This window comes from Phocoena phocoena, chromosome 4 (genome assembly GCF_963924675.1).
Source record: "Phocoena phocoena chromosome 4, mPhoPho1.1, whole genome shotgun sequence".
In the NCBI taxonomy this organism is placed as follows: domain Eukaryota; kingdom Metazoa; phylum Chordata; class Mammalia; order Artiodactyla; family Phocoenidae; genus Phocoena; species Phocoena phocoena.
Genome location: NC_089222.1, coordinates 94,155,673 through 94,166,988, shown reverse-complemented (window position 1 = coordinate 94,166,988; position 11,316 = coordinate 94,155,673). Strand labels below are relative to the sequence as shown.

At 41.5% G+C, this 11,316-nt stretch overlaps 1 pseudogene; it reads left to right on the top strand.

Moving 5' to 3' along the window:
* The first annotated feature begins 314 nt into the window (after window positions 1–314).
* Window positions 315–1,821, top strand: LOC136122409 (calcium-binding mitochondrial carrier protein SCaMC-2 pseudogene; annotated as a pseudogene).
* The last annotated feature ends 9,495 nt before the right edge of the window (window positions 1,822–11,316 follow it).

Sequence of the window (11,316 nt, the reverse complement as noted above, 5' to 3'; positions counted from 1 at the left end):
TAGCATGAAATTTAATTAAAAAGTGGAACTAATATTGGACAGAATCAAAATAGAAGGTCTAATGAGTAAGGTATCTAGAATGAAGTTTTTGCCATAGGTACAGCATAGTTATGGAGTGGTCAAAATAGTGTAATTTAATTACCCTACATAGGGAAATGTATTGGAGACAGATGAAAGATATTTAAATGACTAAGCACCCGGAAGCTGCCCATTCCGCCAGCTTGCCGGCACCTGGAGTCCGCGCTACTGGACTAAGGACACCTGCGTGTCTTCCGCGCTCTCCCCGCCAGCCCGTCACCCCTGCCTCGCGCCCGATGGTGAGCAGTGTGTTGTGCCGCTGTGTGGCTTCCCCACCGCCGGACGCCGCAGCCACCACCTAGCCGTCCGCCTCATCGCCAGCGTCCGTGGACCCTTGTGGCGGCGCCCTCTGCGGGGGCCCGGACCACCGGCTGCGCCTTTGGAGCCTTTTCCAGACTCTCGAAGTCAACCGCGAAGGCCGCCTGTGTGTCAACGACCTGGCCATGGGATTTCGGCTCCTGGGACGGCACCGCACAGAGGGCGAGATCCGGAAAATTGTACAAGCTGGCGACAAAGACCTCGATGGGCAACTAGACTTTGAAGAGTTTGCCCATTATTTCCAAGATCACGAGAAGAAACTGAGGCTGGTATTCAAGAGTTTGGACAAGAAGAATGATGGACGGATCGACGCGCAGGAGATCATGCAGTCCCTGCGGGACCTGGGAGTCAAGATATCTGAACAGCAGGCAGAAAAAATCCTCAAGAGCATGGACAAGAATGGTACGACGACCATCGACTGGAACGAGTGGTGAGACTATCGCCTCCTGCATCCCGTGGAAAACATCCCTGAGATCATCCTGTACTGGAAGCATTCCACGATCTTTGATATGGGTGAGAATCTGACGGTCCCCGATGAGTTCACGGCAGAGGAGAGGCAGACAGGGATGTGGTGGAGACACCTGGTGGCTGGCGGTGGGGCAGGGGCTGTATCGAGAACCTGCACAGCCCCCTTGGACAGACTCAAGGTGCTCATGCAGGTCCACACCTTCCACAGGAACAACATGTGCATTGTGGGTGGCTTCACCCAGATGATTCGAGCAGGAGGGGCCAAATCACTCTGGCGGGGCAACGGCATCAATGTCCTCAAAACTGCCCCCGAGTCGGCCATCAAGTTCATGGCCTATGATGCAGATCAAGTGTCTCATTGGGAGTGACCAAGAGACTCTGAAGATTCGCTAGAGGCTTGTGGCAGGGTCCTTGGCAGGGGCCATCGCCCAGAGCAGCAGCTACCCGATGGAGGTCTTGAAGACCTGCACGGCCCTGCACAAGACAGGCCAGTACTCGGGCATGCTGGACTGTGCCAGGAAGATCCTAGCCAGAGAGGACATGGCCGCCTTCTACAAAGGCTATGTTCCCAAAATGCTGGGGATCATCCCCTGCGCTGGGATAGACCTGGCCGTCTACGACATGCTCAAGAATGCCTGGCTGCAGCGCTATGCAGTGAACAGCGCACACCCCAGAGTGTTTGTGCTCCTGGCCTGTGGCACCGTGTCCAGTGCCTGTGGCCAGCTGGCCAGCTACCCACTGGCCCTGGTCAGAACCCGGATGCAGGCCCAAGCCTCCATTGAGGGCTCTCCGGAGGTGACCATGGTCAGCCTCTTCAAACAGATTCTGTGGACCGAAGGGGCCTTTGAACTGTACTGGGGGCTGGCCCCCAACTTCAGGAAGGTGATTCCGGCCGTGAGCATCAGCTACATGGTGTACGAGAACCTGAAGATCACCCTAGGCGTGCAGTCGCAGTGATGGGAGGGAGGCCATCCTGCCCACGGACTCGCTGATCCTGGGCCTGCCGCCCCGGGGTGTGTAGCCATCTCATTCTGTGAATGTGCCAACACTGAGCTGACTTAAGCCAAGCTGTGAAAACCCTATAGGATGCACCTGCAAGGGTGGGGGCAGAGCCGGCAGGCCCATGGTGTTTGTCCTGCTGACCCTGGCTGACCCTCGTGTCCGTCCCAGGGAAGACCTGTGGGTGTTCCTCAGGGTCCAGGGCTCAGCAGAACACAGGCTCGCACGTGTGGGGACAGGACATTTCCTGCGGTGCCTGCCGAATAGCTGGGCTGGGAAGCTGGCTTAGTTCTTCCATCGTGACCTCACAGCCAGACCATTGGCGCAGGGTGCCTTCGGGCCCACCTTGCTTCCTTCCTTGCTGCTGTTTTAAATGGTAGGAGGAGGGCCCGCAGCCCACTCCCCATGCTGCTCCTCTCCGCTCAGTCCATGGGGAAGGGTAAGCCTACCCGACCTCAGCCTGACTTCCCAACTGGCAGCGCAGTCACTGGCAGGAAGAGGGAGGAGTCTGGCTTCTGAGCTGCCCTGCAGACGGGCACCTGGATCCCCGTGTGCATGACGAGGGCAAGGCTGCCTGGCGTCCTGGCGCACGGCTTCGTGGGTCCTGGGACCCAGAGGGCCTCTGCTGCCTGCTGCTGGGGGCTCTTGGGGCTCTGAGCTGGCCCCAGCCTCTGTCAGGACTGGCACCAGCTCAGAACTAACTCCCTCTCCCTCCCCGCTGGCATGAGGGCAGTTTCTGCCCTGAGTCTGCATGCCCTGGTGAGAGAAGGAAAAGGTGTTCAAGGACTTAATTATGTATTGTTGGAAAAGACAAGCTGGACAAATGTACAAGTTCTGTTCTTCCAGAGGGAAGACAAAGAGAGCCAATGGCTTGGCCGACTGCATTAAAGTCTGTTTCTGACACCCTGGGGATTCGTGTCCAATCCCAACTGGGGCAAAGTGGGACCAGCCTCACATTCCAGTGATGCAATGTATCACGCTGCTTGGAGCCTATTTATTTCGTATTTATTTGAACAGAGTTACGTCCTAACTATTTTTATAGATTTGTTTAATTAATAGTCTGTCATTTTCAAATTCATTTTTTACTCATATTAATGTTCCTGGTTGACTGCACCTTCCCATCACCTGTGAGGTGGGGCGGGAAGAGGAAGGAGGGGGCCGTGGGAGTGACCCTTCTTGATGCTACATCGTGTCTGTCCAAAGAAATTCCTCTCGGAACTGGTGACAGAAGAAAGGCAAGAAGGCAGAAGGGCCCTGATCATGGAGAGACAGTCGTTTGGCGGGTCAGGGCAGGACCAGCACCTAGGAAGTCTTAGGATCTGAGTGTTTGATCAGGGGGCAGGAAGAGTGGGGGAAATCTCAACCCTGTTGAAGATGGAAGTCCAAATCATTTCTTGGACTGGGAGGGATTTCTTTATTCACCCTTTTTGAAGGGCAAGGAAGTGAGGTGCCTATCACTGTGAGTTTGGGGTGGGGGCCAGAGGAGAGGGAGGCCAGCTCCCCACCCGCACCTGTGAAGTAGGCTCCCTCTGTCCTGGGCCCCCCTCTACCCCCGCTCAATAACGCTGGTCAACGTGCAACAGCACAGTCACACTTCCATTCACTGGAATGGCCTGATGAGAACAATTTAAATAGGATGCAAAGATCAATGCAAGATTTATTGTTATATGTAAATAGAGTTATAACTGGAATTGGTGACAACGCAAATTAAGAAAGAATTGGAAGTTGTCATTTAAAACAGCCTTGTAATAAAGTTGTTTCACAGATGAGAAAAAAATAAATGATTGAGCAGTAAACAGGGTAAGGTAGACACAGAAATTGTCCATCTTAAGTGTTTTTAGTTCATATCCAGATTTCTCTCTTAAACCTTCAAGACTTTAAAAGGGCCTGTTTGGTTCTCCCTAACTTACTGTAGGACTTGAACTGGAAAACTATAGTAAACCACTGAAAGGAATTAGAGCCAGAGATGATGATAAGCATGCAGTCTCACATTCAACAAAAAAAACTCAATGAACTTGCATTAGGTTTTAAATGGTTCCTGTTTATACCCAGTAGAACCTCAGAAAGGAGAGTGCAAAATCTTATCATCTTACCAGCGTGCATTCTCTCTCTGCTGTTTTCTCTCCCTCTCTCTCTCTCTCCATATATATATATACATATATATATATATGTATATATATATATGTTGCTTTTATATTATGTCTTAGTGGGAGCAAGATACCATCCTCTTTGAAGTTGGCATCACAATGTATTTTTGTGGGCTTCTACTTATGGCAGGCTTACATGGCCTAGGATGAAGAGTCCTATACGGTAGAGCCACTTGTCTATAACAAAGTACAAAGGCGGGGGGTAGAAGCAAGATATCAGTTGAACAGTAGGACTTTCATTTCAAGATCTATTTCTTGAAATGTAGAACACTGGCTCTCTCTTTTTTTTTGCTCATGCTGATAAGGTGGTAACTAAGTTAATAATTTGATTGCAAGGTATGAAGTTTATTAATAAGGAGCATGGGAGTGGCAAATAAGAACGAGATTACAGAACAGTGCTGGTAGTAGTTAGTATCAAGCATTAAAGCCACCCCCTCTGCACAATTAAATTCAGTGCTGAACATTTGGAAACAATAGAAGCTAATAAAAAATTGGCTTGGCCTTCCCAAAGTGAGGGAAATGCAAAGCTATGTAGATACTTTCAAAGCGATATAAATACTTGGAAGTGATGATAGCAGAACTCAGGGCAATGGGCTCATGATTAAACTGACATGAAGAATCTCCAGCTGGAATAATGCAATTTCAAAAAGCAATGTTAGCAGCACTGACTGGGCAGCCAAGGACTGATCTATTCTGGTTCAAATACTGAACACCCTGATTTGAGTTTCTAACTTTGTTCCTCAAAGAGGTGTCAAAATGATTGTAACAATGTTGGTTTTCTTCCTCTTTTCCCTACCCGGTAGCCACAAGCATAAGTTCCATCCACAGTATAAGAATGTATGTTTACAATTATAATTCCTGAGTTTGGGAACATTGTTCCTATGTTTCCTTACTTAAGAGAGTATCTGAGCAACCCAAACTCTGAACACTATCCATACCGAATGTCCATGTTAACTCAGGCAGTCCAGCTTTATTTCATCTCAGCATAGCTATTTTCTGCTGATGAATTAAATAGCAAAATGTTGTTTCAGGTTGTGTTTTAAGGTTGTGCCCTAGACAGAAATTCAAGAATCAGTTTAGTCAACAGAGCTGCATTTCCTAGCCTACATTTGATTGAATGTGTTCTGTCCACAAAGTGCTTTGGAGCAAAGATGGTAGGTGATATATAATAACTAAATAGACAGAACTATATTGGGGCAGTTAGGGTGGGAAACAGAAGAAACATGCCCATTTATAGATGTTGCCATCAGGCTGTTCGAAGGGAAACTGGTACAAAACATGTTGTCAATAAGAGCAGATTCAATAACTCATTGTTATTAATATAAGCCAAAATCAATCACTTGGGGAAATATCACTTTTAAATGTTTATTTGATCATCAGGTTTCGTATCCAAAGTAGCCATATTTATTAATTTCCTTTCTCCACATCAGTTTTTATCCCATTTTAGTCTTCTACATTAATAATATGTAGAAGTACACATTACTACACATTAATAATATGTAGAAGTACACATTACCTCCTTTCAACAAATTTAAATTGCTGATAATCTCTAAAACTGCCAGGAATAGAACTATCCTGTTGATACCCATCAGCCCAGAATTAGTGGAAATAATATTATTATTTTAAGTCACTAAGTTTTGGGGGTGATTTTTATGTTGCAACATATATCTAAAAACTTAACATAGAAATAAATAAAACATTTTGAAATTTGTTCAGATTTTTAAAAATGTTTCACATTGATAAAATGTGACCTCCCAAATTAATATTACAGCTCAGTCTCCCACAATATATAGATGGAAAAAATCATACACACACACACAATGCCCACACATATACTCATTCTCTCACACACACTATATTATTAAACAGAACCAACTCAAACATTAAAAGAATAATAAATACTATAAATAAGAGTGGTTCATCCCAGCAAAGCAAGTGCAATGCTAGGAGTATGATGGAGATCTGAATAATGAGGCATTCTCACATATAATAAACTGAAACAGCCTTTGGGAAGGCAATATACCAATATCGAAATTTAACATACATATGCTTTTTTATCTAGTAATTCCATTATTAGGTACTTATCTGATGGGAAGGCTGAAATAAAACTATGGCCTAGGACTTCCCTGGTGGCACAGTGGTTAAGAATCTGCCTGCCAGTGTGAGGGACAGGCAGATCCCACATGCTGCAAAGCAACAAAGCCCGTGTGTCACAACTACTGAGCCTGCGCTCTAGAGCCTGCGAGTCACAACTACTGAGCCCACGTGCCACAACTACTGAAGCCCGTACACCCAGAGCCCATGCTCCACAAGAGAAACAACTGCAATGAAAAGCCCATGCACCTCAACGAAGAGTAGCCCCCGCTCACCGCAACTAGAGAAAGCCTGCGCACAGCAACAAAGACCCAACGCAGCCAAAAATAAATAAATATGGCCTAATATATACGAGATAGACTATTGATTGTGGCATTGTGTGTAAGAGTTAAAAACTGAAAAATAAAATCTAAATATCCATAAATAAGAAAATGATTGATTTATTTTTAAAATCCTTATTAGGCAGAAGTTTACAATGAATTAAATAAGTGCTTAATATCTCTAAGATGGATGAACTGAAGGAAAAAAGTATGTTACAAAATGATATAGAATACAGTGAGTTGTTGATACGATCTGTATAAAAGGTGTATATGCCGTTTCTTGAATTTGCATACAAAATTTTAAGAAAGAAACACAAGAAAACATTAAAGATATTACAGTAATTAATTTGGTTAGTGGGATGCGGAAAGATGAGAGAGAAGAGAGAAGTTTACTATTTATATTAAACATTTCTATTTGTCTTTGTTATATTCATGAATAGATGATAGATAGATAGACAGACAGACATTCCATGTTTAGGCATTGATCTCTGTACTTTCTGATGTATTTACTTATTTTCCTCAAGTACCTCCTGTCATCATTTTTGTTAGGTAGGCAAGTGTTTTTCATAGTATCTCTCTTTTAATAGAATTTAACAGATTTTATTAAATTTCTTTATCTATTAAAAGAGAAACAATACAAATGTGTACTTATGAAACAATTATTTCACTTCTAGAAATATACTTTAAGACAATGTTTTGTAAACTATAATTTTATTAATTAGTGGGTAGGGAAAGCAATTTATCAAGTAAAAATCAACATTTTATGTAGAATAGAATAGAATAGAATAGAATAGAATAGAACAGAATAGAATCAAACAAGAAAATACAAAGTTCATGAGATGTAGAAAGGGTGAGAACTGTGTTGGGAAACTTTTGATGTATACGAGCATATGTTTGCACATGCATGGATTGTGATGAATACTCACAACTTAAGGTTTTACCTTTAAATAATGAACCAGCAGCCAGCTACAAGCATGCTGCTACTTTGCCATAGATTGTGATTATTGGCTGAGTAGCCTGTACTACCCTGTGCCCTGTTTGCTTTATGTATTTCAGTGCTATGTTACTTGGTGCTAAGTGAGAACTTAAAACTCTAACAACAAGAAAAAGCTTAATAACTTACCAAAGCATAATTTTTGGAGCCCTTTACAGAGTTGAAGTCACAAGGAAACTTGATAACCTATATTTCAAAAGGAAAAAAGCCCCTTTGAGGAGTAAAACACATGGCTTCACTTTGTGTAGTACAAGACAGGAAGAGAGGAAGAAGGTAGTCTCCATAAAAGCAAGTAAGAAGGAAACAACTGAAATTTAACAAATTAATAGACTCACTGTGAGCTAGTTTAACAGTTTAAAATACTTGGCAGCCTCAAATGTAAGGGAAATTTTTATCCATTCTCCAGGTCTTTTTCACAGGCCTCCATGGGGTCCTCACAGAAAATTAGTGACAAAGCAGAAGACCTGTGAACGCCATCTGGGTGGTGTGGACATCAAGGGTTGGAGTAGGTTTGAGAGTTGAGTAGCAGCACCTAGAGGCACCATTCATGCTTCAGGACTCTCATAAGTATGAGATGGTGATCAGTGGCCACTGTAGGACAGGCACAGAATCTACCCTTGTCTTGGAACCTTCTCTCATACGAAACAAGTCTGCTGTTAGGGAAGCTGCAGAAGACCTCCTATTCACCAAGACTTGCCATGGTGCTTGGCAAGATCAACTACCACTGGGTTAGGCCTGTACTAACAGGCAAAAGCCATCTGCCAGTGGGAGAGGGTCAGGATACCTAAACATGTTCAAGAGCCTGCACTGATACAAGCAGAATTCATTGCAATGGGGGAGGAGAGAAGGGTTCAGGAAACATTTTTATGGAGGGAGAATTGGTTGTTTGCCTCTAGGGGAGGAGCAGAAATACTGAGAAAGTCTCACCATTACCCTTTACTTGAAATGTTATAATATTTGAAAGTAGACTCTTATGAATCCAAGATCTATATTATAAAAGTGTAGAGGTTCCTTAAAAAACTAAAAATAGAGTTACCATATGATCCAGCAATCCACTCCTGGGCATATATCTGGAAAAGATGAAAACTCTAATTCAAAAAGATACGTGCACCCCGATGTTCATGGCAGCACTATTTACAATAGCCAAGACATGGAAGCAACCAAAATGTCCATCAACAGATGAATGGATGTAGAAGATGTGGTATATATATACAATGGAATATTATTCATCCATAAAAAAGAATGAAATAATGCCATTTGCAGCAACATGGATGGACCTAGAGATTATCATACTAAATAAGTCAGACAGAGAAAGACAAATCATATGATACCACTTATATATGGAATCTAAAAGAAAATGATACAAATGAACTTATTTACAAAACAGAAATAGATTCAGAGACATAGAAAACAAACTTATGGTTACCAAAGGGGAAAGCTGTGGGGAGGGATAAATTACAAGGTTGGGATTAACATATATACATCACTATGTGTAAAATAGATGAACAACAAGGACATACTGTATAGCTCAGGGAACTATGTTCAATATCTTGTTATAACCTATATGGGAAAATAATCTGAAAATGAATATATATAACTGAATCACTTTGCTCTATACCTAAAATGTTGTAAATCAACTCTACTTCAATTTAAAAATAAATAATCTAAAAAAAACTATATTTTTAAAAAAGGTCTATATTGTAAACACTAGAGCATACTTTCTCACTCTTGGCACTATTGACATTTTGAGCCAGATAATTTTTTGAGCCAGATACTGCCCTTGTATTACAGTATGTTTAGTAGGATTCCTGACCTCTACTGTCTAGATGTCAGTAGCATCCCCCAGTTGTGACAGCCAAAAAGGTCTCCAGTATTGTCAAATAGTCACAGATGTAGAGACCCACTGGCCTAGGTCAATTAGATAGAAGGATAGATAGATAGATAGATAGAGTTTAACCATAAGCTAATAGAGAAGATAAAATTGAATCATAAAAATAGTCAATTTTTAAAGAGGCAGGAAAGAGAAAAAAGGAACATAGATGGGTCAAAGAGAAAATAAATAACAATATAGTATTTTTAATGATTTAAGCACCCTCAAAAAAAAAATTAAGAATTGTATTCCCATTTAATCTCAAAGCACCTCTCCAAAGTTTGCATTCTGGGTGTCTCACGTATCAGTGAAGGTGTGGTTATACCTAACCCTCATCCCTGAACTCCTTGTTTTCCCCTCTGTATAGTTCCGCACCTAGAGTAATGACCTCACATTTTTAAATAGATCACTTAACTCTTCAACAAAAATTCAGGGCTTAGTACCATCCATCAAAAAAAAAAAAAGTAATTTTTTGTTTTGCTAATAGGTGTTTTATTTATTCCAGGTTCACTTCTTAAGATTAATTTTGACATTACATCATCTGCTTTTCCCATAGGATCCATACAGAGCTTAATGAGGACAGGGAACTTAGTTTGTTTTGTTCAATAGTCATGTTCAAGTATTTAGAATAGTGCCTGGGACAGTGCCTGGAACATAGAACTCAAGGAAAAATATTTGTTGAATGAATGAATAATTGAAATTATACGGTAATAGGTATTTAATTTCTCCTTGGATTCTATCTGCCACTTCCTTATAAAGAAAAGACTTCACCTCTCATTTTATGGTTTTTGTTATAATTTTTATCCCCATTACAGACAAAATAAAGATTAACTTATTGACGTATATTTTTGAGTAGAAATTATTACCCAAAACATAGTTATCATTGCCTAGAAAGAATGTACTTTTTAAAAAATTCAGAATACAATATTCCAGCCCTCTAAGAAACTAAAACTTATTTATGGGATACAAAAAACTGAATATATCTAGAGAATAGCTACAACTTATCAGTCAGTAGAGAACAATCTACTATAAAAATGAAAGCTGTGATGTGAGTGTTATAGAGAGTGAATCCAGGGAGAATTCCTAGAAAGTTATTTTTTTAATAAAATGTTGAACAAGGTGTTGAAACATGGGTTATTAGCTCAGAAAACAAAGGGTATTCTCTAAAGATTAAAAAGCTGACACTAAACATAAGACAATTTAAGCAAATTTTGTTAGAGTGGAGCAAAATATTAGGAATGAAAAACAAAAAGAAAATATGGAAGCATAAGAAAAATTATAGAAATTTAACGCTAAGGTGAGAATATGAGGGAGTTTGCCAATAAATTCAAATACATGGAATTAGAATTTAGAATTGAATTAATATCTTCTAAATTGTTTAGTAAATATCATTAAGATTCTTCTTAAATATATAGCTTTGGGGCACAGTAAGTCAATTCATTTATACATCCTTCTACACCAAACAATGATGAATATATATAAAAAGTGAAATTCTAAAAGAAAAACATGCCTTAAAACTATCATAACTCTCTCTGTAAGCAAGAAATGTAACAAAATTATGCATTACTGAGTCGAAATGAACCATGCACAGGCATGCTAGTTTCCAGTTCAGAAAAATGCAGTGGCAGATGGGAATTCAGCTCCTGCAGGGTCACAGGGGTTGAAGTCCTGAATACAGGACAGGAAATCAGATGTCAGTGTTTAACAGCTCAAGATCTGAAGGAAATCTGCTTGGGTTCAGCTCCACCACTAACTAACTAGCTATGATCCTGGGTAAAATGGGGAAGTTAATAACTATTCCATAGGAGTTGCATGAGGATAAATTGAGCTGACACATGTAGGGCACTCAGAAGAGTACCTGGACATCCAGGTACTAGAACCCACCCCTTCTCATTCATTTAAAGATACAGCTCCAGCATTACTCCCCTCCCTTCACACTGAGTTTGTGCTTTCAGCTTTCTGCTGGATCATTCCTAACAGCATACAAACATGTTGGCCTCACTATCCCTCCAATCTGCTCTCCCATTT